General features: G+C 48.3%; 1 protein-coding gene and 1 pseudogene across 2 annotated transcripts in view; both read left to right on the top strand.

Moving 5' to 3' along the window:
• LOC137653567 (small glutamine-rich tetratricopeptide repeat-containing protein alpha-like) overlaps nt 1-19,899 on the top strand; it is a 179,015-nt gene that overhangs the window by 10,193 nt on the left and 148,923 nt on the right. The window lies entirely within an intron of this gene.
• On the top strand, nt 3,627-3,745 carry LOC137653873 (5S ribosomal RNA; annotated as a pseudogene).

Raw genomic sequence — 19,899 nt, 5'->3', positions numbered from 1 at the left:
TCCCGGCGGACAGACAACGGTCTTCCGACGGACATCAGTTTCCCGGCGGACAACGATCCCTTCGGGGCAAAGGGTTGCCTCCCACGGGGGTTGTTCCCCTGCGCGCCCTTCTGCTGTGTTCTCTCCTGCTCCTGCTCAGTGTTAGCGCACAGGCGCTCTCCTGTTCGTCAGCGCTCTCATGATGATCATCCCTGCTGTTCCTGTTGGTTCCTGTTACGCGCCCACGTTCGCCCTTGCGATCTAGAACTTCGGTTCAGGTCTGTTCGTCAGCGATCATCAGCTCGCCAGCGATCACCTGTCTCTCGGCGATCTCCGGATCGCCCGCGTGTGTTACAGCCGGCACGCCAACGTTCTCCAACACTTCTGAAGGAACATGGTTCGCCAGCTACTAGCTCACCTGCGCATGCTGCTCGCCATCGTGCGATCGCCTACCTGCGGATGCTGCTCGCCATCGCGCGACCCTCAACTGCGGATGCTGCTCGCCATCGCGCGACCCTCAACTGCGGATGCTGCTCGCCATCGCGCGACCCTCAACTGCGGATGCTGCTCGCCATCGCGCGACCCTCAACTGCGGATGCTGCTCGCCATCGCGCGACCCTCAACTGCGGATGCTGCTCGCCATCGCGCGACCCTCAACTGCGGATGCTGCTCGCCATCGCGCGACCCTCAACTGCGGATGCTGCTCGCCATCGCGCGACCCTCAACTGCGGATGCTGCTCGCCATCGCGCGACCCTCAACTGCGGATGCTGCTCGCCATCGCGCGACCCTCAACTGCGGATGCTGCTCGCCATCGCGCGACCCTCAACTGCGGATGCTGCTCGCCATCGCGCGACCCTCAACTGTGGATGCTGATCGCCATCGCGCGACCGCCCACCTGCGGATGCTGATCGCCATCGCGCTACCCTGCGCATGCTGATCGCCATTGCGCGACCCTGCGCATGCTGATCGCCATCGCGCGATCGCCTACCTGCGGATGCTGCTCGCCATCGTGCGACCCTCAACTGCGGATGCTGCTCGCCATCGTGCGATCGCCCACCTGCGGATGCTGATCGCCATCGCGCGACCCTGGCATGCTGATCGCCATCGCGCGACCCTGGCATGCAGATCGCCATCGCGCGACCCTGCGCATGCTGATCACCATCGCGCGATCGCCCACCTGCGCATGCTGCTCGCGATCGCTCACCTTCGCATGCTGCTCGCCATCGCACGATCGCTCACCTGCGCATGCTGCTCGCCATCGCGTCGGCATGACACAACGCGCCATCGCCAACCTGCGCGTTAGCGCTCACCAGCTTACCACCGATTGCCTGTTGATCCATATCACCAGCGGTCTTCCTCGCCCACGCGGCAGCGCGTTTCCTCGCCATTGCGCTAACGCTTGCGTTCGCCGCCTCGGACTCGCGCTCATTCACCTGCCCACCCTCGCGACCGCTTGCCCGCGCGATCATTCGCCTGCGCGCCCACACGCCCACGTGTCTGCACGTCTACGCTCATGCGCGTCCGCGCCCATGCTCTCCAATGTTCGCCCGCGCGCGAACCAACGGTTTTCCATCACGCGGACGGACTGTGTTCCGTCGCACGAACCGATGGTGTTCCGTCGCGTAAACCGACGGTGTTCCGTCGCGCGAACCGACGGTGTTCCGTCGCACGCCGTCGCGCGAACCGACGGTGTTTCTTCACACAAACGTCGGCTTATTTCTTGCAGTATCCATTGCTCGTCTATGGGTTATCGCTCGCCGACCACCAGCCCTCGACCTTCCTACCACGCTCGCCCTCCATCTGCGCTCCTTCGCTCGCCTTCGTTTGCGTTCCTGCGTTACCGCGCATGGGCGCTTCCACGTTCGCCCACGCGCAAATCTTTGAATTACCGTCGCGCGAGCTCCAGGGCGATTGCGACCACGATTTCCAATGGGGTTTTCGCAGCATGGCTAGCCTGGCGAGTTCTTCTGGAGCGTATTTCCAGAACACGGCCTCACCCCGTAAACGCAGAGCATGGCACTTGCAAGAATAGGAGAAACTTCAGGGAGATCTGAGCAACACTCCTCTTTCCTGAACCTGGGTTAGCCCTTCCCCGTCATTCCCTGGAAGGATTTTTGGCGGGGGGGGCTTTCCGTTCGAGATCTCTCCATCGGACAAGGGGTGACTGCTTACCCCTTCCTCTGGGAGCTTACCAGGTCCTTTCCCTCCTCGGTTACGGCCCGAGGTTTGGTTCAAGGAAGCTACAGGAAGATCATGGGTACTTTCCTCCTCTCGAGCTCAGGCACCTTGGCCTTTCGTCGGTAAGTATCTAACTTGCGGACAAGCTCGATGTTGTACCATCTGGACGCGCTGAATGAGGGCTTCCTTCGGGTGTCTCATCTGTGGAGGTCGACGACCTCAGACACCCTTCCATCCTTGAGAAGAGTTTGTTTGTGCCCAAGGACAGAGACTTAGATAGCGGCTGTGCGGAGGAAATCGACTTCCGTTTTCACTCCTCCAAGGCGCTTTCTTCCAAACTTGCGGACAAGCTCGATGTTGTACCATCTGTACGCGCTGACAGAGGCCTTCCTTCGGGTGTCTCATCTGTGGAGGTCGACGACCTCAGACACCCTTCCATCCTTGAGAAGAGTTTGTTTGTGCCCAAGGACAGAGACTTAGACAGCGGCTGTGCGGAGGAAATCGACTTCCGTTTTCACTCCTCCAAGGCGCTTTCTTCCAGACTCTGCAGGGCTCCAGCGCCCTTTTCTTTCAACCACGTCGGCCTAAGTTATCGGCTACGACAACTGGGACAAGGTGTCCAATTGCAGTTTCCTCCTGTCAGGAACAGATGGCACGGGAGGCTCCCCCGGGGGGGCATAGTCCTAAAAGGAGCGGCAGAGTTCACGAACTCTAGGTTTGCAGGTTTTTCGCTGGGAGGATGCTTAAGGTTACTCATCCGAATGACAGCTTCCCGATGCCCATTCCCGCACAATCTCTGTGATCAGCCAAGGATATCGCGCCTGCCGTCTCTGTCAGCGAATTCAGTGTCTCTGAACCTCTATGCCATAGCGTCAGCAAGAGTTGCCCGGTTGAGCAGAATGATCCATACCTTAGGCGAAGGTCTTCCTTAGGATCATCGACGGCTTCACCCCCGACCTCTTCAGTCGATCCTTTCTTGTAAGGAAGGATCTGGGAGGGGATGTCCGTAGTCGACCTCTCAGCCCTGATCAAGTTTGTCGAACAAACTTCGGCCAGCGTAGACCAGCAGAATCGATCAGACTGGTAACGAGGCGACAGGACTCCTTGAACCCTGGATCGGAAGAACGGGTACTTTCAGTTTCCATTCCATCCATCTTCCAGGGAGCTCGTCGAATTCAGCCTAGACTGCAAGTATTCCTGCTTATGATGCAGTGTGGCTATCCCGCCGTGGCATAGCAGGTTTGTTTCCCCAGAGAACTCTCCCTGCCTTCCTCTTGGCCGCTCAGGTGCAGGCTTCCGCCTCCTCTGCTGTTTGGAGGGCTGGTCAACTCCGGTAGGCTCGGGTTCGACCTTCTTCAGCGCCGGGACAAGCTTCCGGGTGCTTACCATGAGTGTGGGCTCATGGTATTTTGCTTGGAGCCTTCTCTTCCTCTGCCTCAACATCTGGAGTATCTGGCCATGATATTGAGTCAACGGCCTTACCACGTTGGAAACCCCGCTTCTCGTCCGTCCAGCGAGGTTAAGCAACGTCGGTTCTGGTCGGTACTTGGATGGGTGACCACCTGGGGACGCCAGATTCTGTTACCACATCCTCCGAGCCTTCCTTTCAGTTGATTGTGGCAAGACTGAGGAGAGTCGCAGTACCTGTTTTCAGTCAAGCAGAGCTTTCAGCCCTACCTTGGAACGTTTCCTAGTTCTCCTTTCCTCATTGACCCGTCTATAGTCCGAACGGTCGCCTCAGGATAAGTTCCATGTGGGGCGGTCCAAGTTCCGGTGGCTTTAGGCAATGTTTAACCGGACTTCCTGGCCCCTATGGGACCAGCGGAACTATTAGACCTGCAATGGGTGTTGACCTATGGAGCCTCTTGATGGTAGTGGATATTTTCGTCCTTTCCCCACATTCTTGATGCTGTTCTCGGACTCGTCAAAGGAAGGGGGGCGGGGTATGTTCCGGTTCAGGCCTATGGTCAAGACCTGAAGGATACCTCTCCATCATTCAGGCAGGCTTAGGGGCCTTAGTCTGGCCCCTCTACAGATCCTACAGCTCCTGCCGAGTCGCCCCGTGCGCGTCGACTTCATGATTCTGGCGTATTCTAACCAGCAGGGGACGCATTTTCACACCTTCACATCTTGCAGTAGAGATACCGGGATGATTGAGATTCTCTCAATACCACCATCGGCTCTCTCATTCCAGGCAGGGGAATGTTCTCTCCGACTATCTGAGCAGAGCCTCGTAGAGAGAGTGTACCTGGGGGTCTTTGACCTTGGGTAACCAGCAAGTACTGGTCTGGGGGACCTGATCGCGACAGCTTGGAACCTCAAGCTTCCGCTGTTCTTCCCCCCAGTCTCAGACCCCGAGACTCTGGCAAGATGCATTCCGGTGATGGTGGGACAACTTCGACGCCTGCGTCTTCCCCCCTTTTTGTCTGTGGACAATGGGTCTCAACAAGACCAGGTTGTCTGTCAACCTTTCAATGGGAGAGCTCCACTGGGACTATGCGCAGAACGGTTTCTGGACCCTCTGCTTCCCCTGACGGAACTCCCGGGAGAGCTTCTCCCACGGCGCAGACTACTCAAGCAACCACACTGCGACATCTCTCCCGAACCGGGGCGTCGCTTCGGCTTCATGCCTGGAGACACTACGCCTCCTCCTCAAGAAGAGACAACCCGCTACAGTCGCGGTACGGAGGTCGTGTCATCTGCGATAGTCATCCACAGGGGTCTTCCAGGCAAAGTGAAGAGTCTAAGGTGGTTGGTGCCGTGGGAGATATACCTCTTCCCTTGAGGCCTCTTCTCCAGCAATAACGGTCTTATTGCCTTTCGGCGGGAGAAAACTCCTTTCCGCTCTCGGCAATGAAGCCTGTCGCTCAGCCTTTCCCTGACCTTCAGGCTTAAAGGAATAACTTTTTCCTGCCCGCTGGATCTATCCTCGCTCATGCGAAGCTACGATCGTCTCTGCCCTAGTCGGAGGAAGACCTCCAACTTGGAGCTTGGCTCGGACTTTTGGTCCTTTAAGGGGACCGTCCGCCATGGGGTATTGACATAACAACTTTCAGAAATAGAAAATTGTTTTATTGCTTCTATGTATGCGTAAACATGTCGTACATGCTCCCCAGAAGTTTCAGCCAATTATTTTTACAAATAACGAAGATATAGAGGTTTTTAAATGATGACGTCACCCTTACTGTGTCGTCTGCATGACTGAGTTTGACAAAATCGTCTTTGTGTGTTAATTTTGCATATCTATAGCGATTTTTCATTTATATTTCGAGCTATCGTACGACTGGCAGAAATGGAAGGCATTGGTAGAGTGTATATGAACGAAATCTACTCTTACAATAACAGAAGCCAAAGTTGCCAAAGATGTATAGAAGTTATAATGTATGCGTTTGTTTACTTGAAGTTCGTATGTACATTGTGTTTCCACAACGCCTTCGGGAACATTATAGCAAGGCTAATGTTACCTAAGGTTGTAGAAAGAACAAATAGTCAATCATTTTTCCAAACAATGAAAATATAGCAGTCTTTAAATGATGACGTCATCCTTATGGCGTCGTCTGTATGACTGAGTTTGACAGGTGCGCAGCTCTCTCTCTCTCTCTCTCTCTCTCTCTCTCGAATTATTTACCACTGCCATTTATACAAATACAGTGATACCTCGGTACTCGACCATAATCCGTTCGAGATCCGTGTTCGACCTCCGATTTGTTCGAGTACCGAATTTTTTTTCCCCATAAGAAATAATGGTATATATTCTATTCCGTTCCCAAGCACTCGAACAGGCCCAAAATATTAATAAAACGTGTACCTAAACAACAATAATTATCTAAATGTGTATGAAATTGGTCAGAAAATCCTATAAAACAATTTTAAACCATTTACTGTACTAAAATAAAACAATTTTAAACCATTTTCTGTACTGTAGTGAACATACCTTTGAGCAGCGGTTCGATGGCATACAGGGATGGATGTGGAGAGGATGGAAGGGGGAGGTTACTGCTTGGAAGGAGAGTCCCCTTCCATGATGTGGCGGGGTAGTTCTCCTTCAGGAGTTGTTTCTCTCTCCAATGAAAGGGTGGGCAGATCTATTTCAGGGGTTTCTTCTCTTCTTTGTCTCTTCTTTGGAGGAGAAACAGGCTTTGATGTAGCAGCTTTCTTTTCTTTTGTGAAAAACTGGTCTATTGTTAATTGTTTCTTCCTCCTCTGCAGTATTCTTCGAAAATGATACATGACACTATCATTAAACATATGCACTGCCCGGTTTGCTACTGCAATTTCTGGGTGGTATTTTTCAGCAAAAGCCTGCACATCTGCCCACTTGGAACAAATTTCATTGATGAGAGAACTTGGAACATCCTCCCTTACCTCATCCTCTTCTGAAGATTCCTGCTCCACAATCAGATCCTGCTGCTGTTGTTGTTGCAGGTGCAACAATTCCTCCACAGTCAACTCGGTAGAATGGCTTTCTACAAGCTCATCAATATCATCCTTGTCGACCTCAAGCCCCAAACTCCTGCCCATGACAACAATTTCCTCAACGACATCAGTGTCATCAGAAATTACAGGGGTAGCAGTGCTTGGACCCGCCTCTGGTTGGAAACCTTCAAACTCCCTCTCTGTGACACATGATGGCCACAGCTTACGCCAGGCAGAGTTCAATGTCCTATAGGTCACACCTCGCCAAGCTTGGTCAATCATGTTAACAGAGTTGAGGATGCTGAAGTGTTCCTTCCAGAATTCCTTTAGGGTCAACTTCGTGTCACTGGTCACTTCAAAACACTTTCTGAAAAGGGCCTTGGTATAGAGTTTTTTGAAGTTTGAAATGACCTGTTGGTCCATGGGCTGGAGTATGGGAGTAGTATTGGGGGGCAAGAATTTGATTTTGATAAAGCTGTATTCTTCTTTCAAGTCATCCTCGAGACCTGGAGGATGTGCAGGAGCATTGTCCATAACCAGAAGACATTTCATTGGCAAGCTCTTTTCAATGAGGTAAGCCTTAACCTGGGGGGCAAACACTTCGTTTATCCACTCAGTAAAGAATTGTCTTGTGACCCAAGATTTAGTGTTCGAGCGCCACATAACTGGTAGTGCACTTTTACAAATATTATTTCGTTTGAACACCCGGGGGTTGTCCGAGTGGTACACTAACAAGGGTTTGATCTTGCAATCGCCACTTGCATTTGCACACAGCAACAATGTTAGCCTATCTTTCATTGGCTTGTGACCTGGCATCTTCGTCTCGTCCTTGGTAATGTACGTATTGGCTGGCATTTTCTTCCAAAATAACCCAGTCTCATCACAATTAAAGACTTGTTGTGCGATCAAATTTTGTTCATTTATGTACCGATCGAATTCCCCCACGTATTTATCGGCTGCAATTTGATCCGAACTAGCTGCCTCCCCATGCCTAGTAACACGATGAATACCTGTTCTATTACGAAACTTTTCAAACCAACCCCTGCTCGCTTTAAATGTAAATGAATCACTTTCACTGGTACTCGGACTTTTCTTCACTAATTCTTCATAGATATGCAACGCTTTTTCACAAATGAACGCTTCACTAACACTTTCCCCGGCCAACTGTTTTTCTTTAATAAATATTAAAAGCAACTTTTCCATCTCCTCAATCACTTGTGGCCTTTGCTTAGTTACCGCCGTAACTCCCGTTGCAACATTCGCCTTCTTAATCATTTCTTTATGCTTTAAAAACGTAGAAATGGTCGACTTCGCCATTCCGTATTCTACCGCTAAATCGGACACTCGTACACCATTCTCATATTTCGCTATAATTTCCTTCTTCAACTCGATCGTTGTTCGCACTGTTTTCCTCTTCTCCTTCCCCTTAACACTCATTACTTTCTTGGGACTCATTATGAAAGCTAAAAAAGCAATTAAAAGCACTGAAAATCACTAAATCACAACGAATGCTGATCGCGCGTTGTCTGAGTGACGCTCTCGAGAGAACTGATGCTTCCCGAACAAGCGAGAGTGGCCGAGATGGCGCGATCATCACAAAGCCCATGCGGTCGTCACGTGTTCGGCTGGTCGAGTACCGAATTTTTGGTCGAGCACCGCAGCAAAAATTTCTCGAAAATTTTGGTCGAACTCCGAATTGTTCGAGTATAGAGTCGTTCGACTACCGAGGTATCACTGTACTTTTATTCTCTCTCTCTCTCTCTCTCTCTCTCTCTCTCTCTCTCTCTCTCTCTCTCTCTCTCTCTCTCTCTCTCGGATTATTTAAAACTCCCATTTATACAAATGCTATAATAACAATGTTCAACTCTCTCTCTCTCTCTCTCTCTCTCTCTCTCTCTCTCTCTCTCTCTCTCTCTCTCTCTCTCTCATATGTTTTGAAATCTCGTACCTCTGGCAGAAATGAAAGGCATTGGTAGAGGGTAGGTGAATGAAAACTATCAGCTACGAAAACATCACAAAGTTTCCAAAGACATATAGAAATTATAATGCATGTGTTTATTTACTTGAAGTTTGTATGTTGATTGTGCTTTCACAACGTCCTCTGGAATTTTATAGCAATGCCAATGTTACATAAGGTGATAGAAAGAACAAAAAGTAAGTGGAGAACAAGAAAACAGAAGCCAAAGATGCCAAAGATGTATAGAAGTTATAATGTATGCGTTTGTTTACTTGAAGTTTGTATGTACATTGTGTTTTCACAACGCCCTCGGGAACATTATAGCAAGCCAATGTTACCTAAGGTTGTAGAAAGAACAAATAGTCAATCTTTTTTCCAAACAATGAAAATAGCGGTCTTTAAATGATGACGTCATCCTTATGGCGTCGTCTGTATGACTGAGTTTGACAGATGCGTAGTTCTCTCTCTCTCTCTCTCTCTCTCTCTCTCTCTCGAATTATATACCACTGCCATTTATACAAATACTTTTATTCTCTCTCTCTCTCTCTCTCTCTCTCTCTCTCTCTCCAATTATTAAAAACTCCCATTTATACAAATACTATAATAACAATGTTCAACTCTCTCTCTCTCTCTCTCTCTCTCTCTCTCTCAATTTGAACTGTCATCTATATCAGCCAAAGGCTCTCTCTCTCTCTCTCTCTCTCTCTCTCTCTCTCTCTCATGTTTCGAAATCTCGTATCTCTGGCAGAAATGAAAGGCATTGGTAGAGGGTAGGTGAATGAAAACTACCAGCTACAAAAAATCACAAAGTTTCCAAAGACATATAGAAATTATAATGCATGTGTTTATTTACTTGATAGAAATTATAATGCATGTGTTTATTTACTTGAAGTTCGTATGTTGATTGTGCTTTCACAACGTCCTCTGGAATTTTATAGCAATGCCAATGTTACATAAGGTGATAGAAAGAACAAAAAGTAAGTGGAGAACAAGAAAAAAGAACCAAGAAAGAGGGAAACTTGGATAAGAGTACAAAGCTGAAACCTGCTAACTAAAACACTGGCAACAATTAGAGATCGCTGGCAACTCATAACATAGGAATAGTAAACTGAGGGTTCAAATACCTCCTTTAGGGTGCATTTATGTAGGAATGAACAATAAAAGTTATCATAATAATATTATCTTGATTTCTTTTAGAAAAGAAGCGAAAGCTTGCTGCAAATCTTTGGGAGCTCATAACTCAAAAACATACTTATTCCCACTTAGGTACATTTTTCTCACTTATTTGTTGTTCGATATTAGAGAAAAAGATATCGTTGAAAAGAAGAATAAAAATCCCACAATTCTGTCAGACAAAATTTTGATTTTCGTTTTACCTTTTTTTTCACGATTATTTTCCGTCTAGACGAGGAAAAAAAAATAAAAATTCATTAGAAAAAAACAGAAAGGAAAATCAAAATTCTGTCTGACAGAATTGTTCGGTTGTTAGAGTAGTTTTTGTGGTATAAGTTTCAATACAATTGGTATTATAGTAGTGGGGAAAAATGTACCTAAATAATTTTTTTTTTAAATTATTTTTGCTAATAAATCCAAAAGTTTTTGATCAAATGACTTGAAATTTTTATATGATGAAGGTATTATATATGTCTAAAACATATATAGAAATTGTGTAATTTGGATCATTAGAAAAAAAAATGGCGGACATGGTGGACGGTCCCCTTAAGAGATCTTCTCAAGACCCTTTACGACAGTCCTCGGATTGTATTCCGCCTTGGGTCTCCTGCTCATTCTGGCCACGGCCAGTGTGTAAGCAATCTTCTTGGTCTCTTACAACTCCCCCCTTTCTAAGGAAGAGGGGAAGGCAACATTCAGGTTCTTTCCTGAGTTGTTGGCTAGACTCAGAATCTGGGGGTCCCGGCCCTTCGGTCCAATTCATTCAAGATTTCGAGTCTCCATTCTGTATCTGATGTCCCAAGACCTTCTCTTTCTTGCCAGTAAAGGAATCGAGAGGTTAGCGCTGGGAACAGCTGCAGTTTGTCCTCAGTTGCAGCCGATTTGGGAGCACAAGGAGGACACGGGGGAGAGTCACCAGGATACCTCTTCAGCCCGGACTCAAGGACATTCATCTCGACCTGTCTCCAGACCCTCCCCCGTCACGTCGCCCTACAGCACGATGTTGGATGCATCGCAACGTCCCTCGCCTTCGAGTAATACTACTCTGTGACGCAGGTGCTACAAGCTGGAGTCTGGAAGCGTCTAATGACCTTCGCAGCCCGCTTCCTGCAGGGCGTGACCCACAGGAGTCTCGATACGTTTTCTATTGCTCTGTGGTGGCTACACAACAGCTGGTCTAACCTCAGGCTCCTTTTTGGACAGGTAGCAGAAGGTTGAGGGCATTGTTATCAGGTTTTAGTCTGCATGAACGAAAGAAGTATGTCTGGCTCTTATTTCTTTCTTCATCATCCCCTCTACGGGGAAGCAGCATCCTGGTCTCTGCATAGCTGACCTCGAACCTCTGCAGGTAAACCATGCTTCCTTGTGTTCCGAGTATTGAGTCAATACTGTCGCGTCCCCCATACCCTGACGAGGTGGTATTGGGAACGTCCTAACCCAGAGTTCCTTCTGGAACTCCAGGTCAACTGCCTAGGACGGGTCACACTTCTTCCTTCACACACAAGCTTACGTAGGCCACATGGTTCCTTGCGGAGCAAGGAACTTGTGAGGTGCAGGGACTCCTTTTCTCGAGTGCGACTCACTCGGATTCTGAGTCCCTGGGTAAAGCCAAAGCCAGTGTGGCTGGGGACTTTCCACCCTACCTAAGGGGTAAGTCACCCTCTGTAAATAGCGTGGTTTGTATTTCGGTTACGGAACAAATGACAAATTCGAAGATAATTTGTATTTTTCCTAACCATACAAACCTTAGCTATTTACACATATTTGCCCGCCAGCCCTGTCCCCCAAGACAAGTCCTACCTCTAAGTGAAAGTGAGCATTCATCTGTGTGTGAGGGGGGGGGGGTAGCTAGCTACCACTCCCCTACCCCCCCGCTAACTAGCGCTGGGGTAATACACCCTCGTTAAATTCTAATGGCTCGCCATTTCAGCTGCGCTAAAAGGTAACCCCTCTGTAAATAGCTAAGGTTTGTATGGTTAGGAAAAATACAAATTATCTTCGAATTTGTCATCTTTTCCACTATTCGTCGATTTTCCATCATTATCTTATAGCGCATTTCACCGATACGACATTTTGCACAAATGCTGGAAAAGTCGCCTAAAAGTCCCATTTTATATAAATATTTTGTAAACTCAGCACTTGTTGTAAAGTTCATAATCCTCAACATAATAGGATTGACTGAATTGGAAAAAGATTCACAAGTATCTACACACTGATTAGTTGCCATCGCACCGCGTGGGTAAAGAATGAGCATTTCCGACCCTCGATGGGTGCTCCCGTTTCCGTATTTGAATTTTTAGAAAAAATGAGTTATGATTGGGTGAAAAAGTTAATCCAAGTTAATCCCCAGGTCAAGTGGGGTCCCATTGGGTCGTTTCAAATTGCCGCAGCTGATTAATGATTCAGTATTCCGCCGCTATGGCGCTGTTGATAAGATCAGAACGTCATCTATAGGGAATTCTAGGAACTATGGGAGCGAGAAACTGCGTGGCAAAGTACAGAGCTCGTTCGACTTATAAATTTCACATCAAATTAGATGGTTTTCAAAATCTTTGTATATCGGTATATTAAGTACTTACCCTGGGTATTTATAACATTCTGAACAGTTAATATTCTATACAAGTTTCTGATAAAGTTGAAAATAAGGCGGCCGCTATCATACATACAGGTGGCCGCCATCCTACACAAAGCTGCAGAATTCTAACTCCTGGCGCGAGTATCCCTTGTATTATCTTATAGGTATATCGCATTAGATCTTGACACGCCACCTAGCTATCTACAACCCTAATAGCGTTTATGCTTCGAGAGGGGAAAATGGCAAGAATTGTAGGAGAGCCGTTATTAAGGCAACACTCCTACTCATACTGTAACTGGGCGCCATCTAGTCATTCTTTCATGTGTAGCGTTCCTGACCGATTTTTATCCCGTGTTATCTCAAGCTATTTTGGATTGTTTTGCTTCGATGATGTCTTCCCCATCCTCATCTGCTTCTGGAAAGTTAAGTACTATCTTTGAATTGTTTAAATGTAAGCTCTTGCCAGTTTTTAAATATTTAACTTAGCCGGTGAATATATAATAGCTGAGCCTCTGGCGGCTCGACAGAAAAAACACACAAAAACTCGCGAGCGATCGCTATGAAGGTTGCGGGTGTGCCCACTAGCGCCAACTATCGGCCAGATACCGCATATACATGTAAACAGACCCAATTTTTCTCTGTCGGCCTTAACGACAAGACGTATCAATACTCGCTGTATAACCTGGAGTTTTCTCAACATATTTGGTGAAGTACTTCCTTTTGGTTTGAGTTTTCGCAGTGCAGGTGTTTTGTCTTCAACTTAAATCTTGAACTCTTTTTTGGATAGATTTAATTTTTGATGACTTTGGATTGTTTTTTTGGACTTTCTTTGACTTTTAAATGGCCGACCCTTCCCTTAGTACGGAAGTGTGTTTTAGGCTTTTAGCAATTATCTTATCACGTTATAAATTAATTATAGATTTTCCTCTATATATTTTATATCTCAACCGCCTTTATTAGGCCTCTTCGATTAGCTTTCCATTTATAATAAACATCAAGATAAATTTTAATGATTTGTTTATATGCGACCTTTCCTATTCCTCCTCTAATCCGAGAGTAGGCGGTCCTAACTTGGAAACCGAAGTTAAACAACGTTGAGCCCTTTCAATCGTAAATAACTTTTACAGAGCAAATGATTTAAAACTTATTAAATGAATATTTTTTAGTAGATATTTTATGAAAGATTTTCTTTGAATAGTCTTCGTACTGTTTCAAAGATGAACTAACGTTTAGTTTATTTATGCTAGGCAGTTTGCGCTCTATCGTTACGATAGAGAGAGAGAGAATCACGGTTTCACTTTGCAGGAAAGAGTAAATCGATTCTGACGTTTTGTTCATTCTTCTTTCAAACTTAAATGTTTTAAATACTATTTTTTCAATATTAAACTTACCCGATAATCATGTAGCTGTCAACTCCGTTGCCCGACAGAATTCTATGGAGGGATACGCCAGCTATCACAATACTAGAAGGGGGTGTACTTACCAGCGCCACCTGTGGCCAGGTACTATAGTACTTCTTGTTGACACCTCCTCAATTTTTCCTCTGTCGTGCTTCCGGCAAGACGTTCTGGGATACGCTTATGATCTTCGAGTATTTTCACGGCTTTTGGTGAAGTATTCTCTCAGATTTCGGCTGTCGCTTTACTGGAAAACTTCTATATTAGCTTAGATAGCTTTTATTTAATCCTGATTAACGGTTAACGATCTTTTGCTTGATTTTGAAACCCCACTTGGCTAACTCTTTGGATTCAAGATGTCTGACATTTCACAAGCCCCCACCCATAGGCGATGTAGGTCTTGTAATAGGCGTATTCCGAAGGCCTCGGTAGATCCTCACACCGCTTGTTCTGACTGTAGGGATAGGCCCTGTCAGTTAGAAAATCGATGTGAGGAATGCGCCGGACTTTCGGAACTTGATTTTGTCCGTCTTCTGAAGTATTCAACCAAGTTAGAGAGAGGCAGAGTTAGGAGGAGTTCTTCTCACTCTTCACTTTTTTCCTCACCTCATGATCCCCTACCTTTTCCTACCCCTGTAGTGGCTACCCCCGAACCTACTATTTGCCCTCAGCCTGATATGTCTGTTGTTTTGCGTGCTATTCAGGCCTTAGGCGATAAAGTAGAGTCAGTGGTTAGCGATCATAAGTCTCTTATGGCCGAAGTCAAGGAACTTAAGGTCAAGAGTGCAGTGGGTGGTATTAGTGCCAGTGCTGTGACGAGTGCTAGTGTCAGTGCAGTGCCAAGTGCTAGTGTCAGTGTCAGTGTGGTGCGTGAGGATACTTCTGTGCGTGCCAGTCGTCCTCCCAGTCCGGGACCTCTTGCAAGCTCCCAAGCCCAGGGGAGAAGCAATGTCGAAGGGCAAAAGGGTTCGGCAGGCCTTGATCGGCGCACAGAAGTATCCTCGGTGGTTGCGGGCGTGTCTTCCAGAGACCGTCACTCCCACCTGCAGACGATTGAGCCCGTCTTTTACTCGTCCGCTGATCAATTGTCAGGGAAGAAACGCTGGACTCAGGTCTCTAGACCACTCAAACGCAGAGTCCAGTCTGCGAGTGCTCAACCGGGCTGCAGTCATTGGCTCAGCTCTGACTCGCCGCAGTCATCTGTCGACTGCACTCCGCCCAAGAGGAGTAAGGTTCTGCCGCAACAGATCTCTGCTGTTAAGGCTTTGCCTCAGCAGACCTTAGTGTCTGCCGACCCCAAGTTGACTCTACTGCAGTCCATGCAGTCACAACTTTCAGTCTTGATGCGTGAGTATCGGGCTGAGAAGGTTGCGCCTCCGCCTCCGCCTGCACTCGCTCCGCCTGCGCTCGCTCCGCCTGACCGCAGTACCGCCTGCCAGGCGTACGATGTTGAGCCACGTTCTGAGTTTACTGTTCCCAGTGGTGTACAGCTCCCTCCGCCTTCCTTAAGGCAACCTCAGCAATGGGATCAGGAGGCTTATACCTCTCTTCCTCCGCTTCCACTTGCTGCTCCACCATTGATGCAACACTCGGTTGAGGTACAACAACCTCTCCCATCCATGAGTCAGTCTCCTCAGCTCTCGCTGCAGCGAGCTCAACCCTCCTCAAGGCAAGCACCACAACACCTTAGCCTTGCGCCTCAGGAGCCTCAACTCGCGAGACATTTACTACGTTCTGCGCAGCCTCTACCTCATCGCTCTCCGCTCACACCGCAGGAACCTCTTCTCGTTCCTCAGGAACTTGCTACTGCGCATCCGCCTTCCGCTCAGCAAGCGCAACCCTTGAGTTCAGTTACTCATGCTAGGAGTTAGCCTCCTCCACCCATGCGCCTACCTTCTGCTACTTCTTTTGATCAGCCCTTGCAGTCTGAGCCTCAGGTGTTCCCTCAACAGAGTCTTGAAGAGGAAACCACTAATATTGTTGTTCCAGCTCGTGCTGACTCTGCCGTTCAGCATACCTTTCCGATCTCTTCGCTACACTCTGGTGATGAGGCGTCTGATGATGAGGCGGCACACCTGGATCCCTCATCAGACGTGGATGAATCCAAGTCTTCTCCACCTTCTATTGACTTTCGTAAGGTCTTGGCTCTGTTTAGGGAGGTATACCCAGACCACTTTGTCTCTGCTATTCCCCGCTCTCCGCCTTCTGAGTTTTCGCTGGGCATGCAGCCAGCTAAGTCTACCTATACTAAGCTAGTCCTAGCAAGGTCCTCTAAGAGAGCGTTAAGGATCTTAGGGGAGTGGTTGCAGTCTAAGCAACACCTTGGCAAGACTTCGTTCATGTTTCCTCCGACTAAGCTCACTTCTAAAGCGGGCGTTTGGTATGCCACAGGAGAGGAACCAGGCTTGGGAGTACCTGCCTCTGCCCAGGCTGACTTCTCAAGTCTGGTAGACTCGCCTCGTAGAACAGCCATGAGGCGCTCTAAGGTTTGCTGGACCTTCTCAGACCTTGATCACTTCCTGAAGGGTGTTTTTAGAGCATTTGAGATGTTCAACTTTCTAGACTGGTGCCTGGGGGCCCTCAGCAAGAAGACCTCCCCTGCGGACAAGGATTCTGCCATGCTATTAATGTCCTGCATGGATAAGGCCATTAGAGACGGATCTGGCGAGCTTGCGTCGATGTTTGTGTCAGGGGTTCTTAAGAAAAGGGAACAGCTATGTACCTTCCTTTCCTCCAGCATTACACCTTGTCAAAGGTCTCAACTCCTTTTCGCTCCGCTCTCGAAGTTCCTCTTCCCCGAAGAGCTGGTTAAGGACTTGTCTGCTGCCCTGATACAAAAGGACACACATGATCTTGTAGCCTCATCGGCTCGTAAGACTAAGGTTGCTACCTCAGTCCCCAGGACTTATCGCACCCCAGTGGCTGATACTCCTGCTACGAGGTTCATACCGCCCTTTCGTGGTAGAGCCCCCAGCCGAGGAAGCTCCCGTCCAGACTCTTCCAGGAGCAAGTCTAGGAAAGGTTCCAAGGCTTCTAAAGGAAAAAACTGACTCTCCGCATCTCCAGACAGCAGTAGGAGCCAGACTCAAGAGCTTCTGGCAAGCCTGGGAAAAGAGAGGTGCAGACGCCCAGTCTGTCAGTTGGCTGAGGGAGGGTTACAGGATTCCATTCTGCCTCAAACCCCCTCTGACCACATCTCCCATCAACCTCTCTCCCAACTACAAAGAAGAGGACAAGAGGCTAGCATTGCGCCAGGAGGTGTCGCTACTTGTGCAGAAGAAGGCAGTGGTTATAGTCCGGGACCATCAATCCCCGGGCTTCTACAACCGTCTCTTTCTGGTGGCCAAGAAGACAGGAGGTTGGAGACCGGTGCTGGACGTCAGCGCGCTCAATGCGTATGTCACCAAGCAGACGTTCACGATGGAGACGACGAAGTCGGTCCTAGCAGCGGTCAGGCAGGAGGACTGGATGGTCTCGTTGGACTTGAAAGATGCCTACTTTCACGTTCCTATTCATCCAGACTCCCAACCTTTCCTGAGATTCGTTTTTGGAAAGGTTGTCTACCAATTCCAAGCCCTGTGTTTTGGCCTAAGCACAGCTCCTATGGTGTTCACGCATCTGATGAGGAATATAGCAAAATTCCTCCACTTATCGGACATCAGAGCCTCCCTCTACTTAGACGACTGGCTGTTGAGAGCCTCCACGAGTCGTCGCTGTCTGGAGAGTCTCAACTGGACTTTGGACTTAATCAGAGAACTGGGTCTGTTAGTCAACATAGAAAAGTCTCAGCTCATACCCTCCCAATCCATTGTGTACCTGGGAATGGAGATTCGGAGTCAGGATTTTCGGGCTTTTCCATCGGCCCCAAGGATAAGCCAAGCCCTAGATTGCATCATGAGCATGCTGAAGAGGAGCAGTTGCTCGGTGAGACAGTGGATGAGTCTCACAGGGACCCTTTCATCACTGGCCCTGTTCGTCGAGCTAGGGAGACTCCACCTCCGCCCTCTTCAGTTCCATCTTGCAGCTCATTGGGACAAGGGTTTGACTCTCGAAGCAGTCTCTATCCCAGTCACCAAAGAGATGAAGACCACTCTCTTGTGGTGGAAGACCAATCTCCTTCTCAGGGAGGGCCTATCGTTGGCTATTCAGACCCCCAATCTTCATCTCTTCTCAGATGCATCGGACTCGGGCTGGGGTGCGACCTTGAACGGACGGGAATGCTCGGGAACGTGGAACGAGGAACAGGGAACGCTCCACATCAACTGCAAGGAGCTACTAGCAGTTCATTTAGCCCTGCTGAACTTCAAGTCCCTCCTGCTGGGCAAGGTGGTGGAGGTGAACTCAGACAACACCACAGCCTTGGCTTACATCTCCAAGCAAGGAGGGACCCATTCGAGGAGCCTATACGAGATCGCAAGGGACCTCCTCATTTGGTCAAGAAGTCAAAACCTCACTTTGGTCACGAGGTTCATTCAGGGCAACATGAACGTCTCAGCAGATCGCCTAAGCAGAAGGAATCAGGTCATTCCCACGGAATGGACCCTCCACAAGAGTGTGTGCAACAGACTTTGGACCTTGTGGGGTCAACCTACCATAGATCTGTTTGCCACCTCCATGACCAAGAGACTTCCGCTGTACTGTTCCCCAGTTCCAGACCCTGCAGCAGTTCATGTGGATGCTTTTCTGCTGAACTGGTCCCATCTCGACCTTTACGCATTCCCACCGTTCAAGATAATAAACAAAGTCCTGCAGAAATTCATCTCGCACGAAGGGACACGGCTGACGCTGGTTGCTCCCCTTTGGCCTGCAAGAGAATGGTTCACAGAGGTACTTCAATGGCTAGTCGACATCCCCAGGACTCTACCTCTAAGAGTGGACCTTCTACGTCAACCTCACGTAGACAGGTTGCACCCAAACCTCCACGCTCTTCGGCTGACTGCCTTCAGACTGTCGAAAGATTCGCTAGAGCTAGAGGCTTTTCGAAGGAGGCAGCCAGTGCGATTGCCAGAGCAAGAAGGGTTTCCACTCGTAGAGTCTACCAATCTAAGTGGGAAGTCTTCCGGAGCTGGTGTAGAGCTAATTCAGTATCCTCTACCAATACCTCTGTGACCCAAATAGCTGACTTCCTATTACATCTTAGGAATGAGAGTTCCCTTTCAGCCCCTACGATTAAAGGGTATAGGAGTATGTTGGCTTCAGTTCTCCGCCACAGAGGTTTGGACCTTTCTTCCAACAAGGACCTTCAAGACATCCTTAAGTCTTTTGAGACTTCTAAAGAGCGTCGTCTATCCACTCCAGGCTGGAACCTAGACGTAGTCTTAAGGTTCCTTATGTCACCTAGGTTCGAACCTCTCCAGTCAGCTTCCTTCAAGGACCTTACCCTCAAGACTCTTTTTCTCGTCTGCCTTGCAACAGCTAAGAGAGTCAGTGAGGTTCATGCCTTCAGCAAGAACATTGGTTTCACGACCGAATCTGCAACATGTTCTTTTCAGCTCGGATTCCTAGCAAAGAACGAACTTCCTTCACGTCCTTGGCCTAGATCGTTTGAAATACCTAGCCTCTCCAACATGGTAGGTAACGAACTAGAGAGAGTTCTTTGCCCTGTCAGAGCTCTCAAGTATTATCTTAATAGGTCTAAACCTATTCGAGGACAGTCAGAAGCCTTATGGTGTGCCTTCAAGAAACCTTCGAGGCCCATGTCCAAGAACGGGGTTTCGTATTATATAAGGCTTCTGATTAGAGAAGCCCATTCTCACTTAAAGGAGGAAGACCTTGCATTGCTGAAGGTAAGGACCCACGAAGTAAGAGCCGTTGCTACTTCGATGGCCTTTAATAAAAACCGTTCTCTGCAGAGCATAATGGATGCAACCTATTGGAGGAGCAAGTCAGTGTTTGCATCATTTTATCTTAAAAGATGTCCAGTCTCTTTACGAGAACTGCTACACCCTGGGACCATTCGTAGCAGCGAGTGCAGTAGTAGGTGAGGGCTCAGCCACTACATTCCCTTAATCCCATAACCTTTTTTAACCTTTCTCTTGAATGCTTTTATTGTTGTTTTTATGGTTGTTACGGTAGGCTAAGAAGCCTTCCGCATCCTTTTGATTTGGCGGGTGGTCAATTCATTCTTGAGAAGCGCCTGGGTTAGAGGTTGTGTAGAGGTCCTTTAGTAGGGGTTGCAGCCCTATATACTTTAGCACCTTTGAGTTGATTCAGCCTCCAAGAG

Source organism: Palaemon carinicauda, chromosome 14 (assembly GCF_036898095.1).
Source record: "Palaemon carinicauda isolate YSFRI2023 chromosome 14, ASM3689809v2, whole genome shotgun sequence".
Lineage (NCBI taxonomy): Eukaryota > Metazoa > Arthropoda > Malacostraca > Decapoda > Palaemonidae > Palaemon > Palaemon carinicauda.
This window is presented reverse-complemented; position numbering and strand designations above follow the sequence as displayed.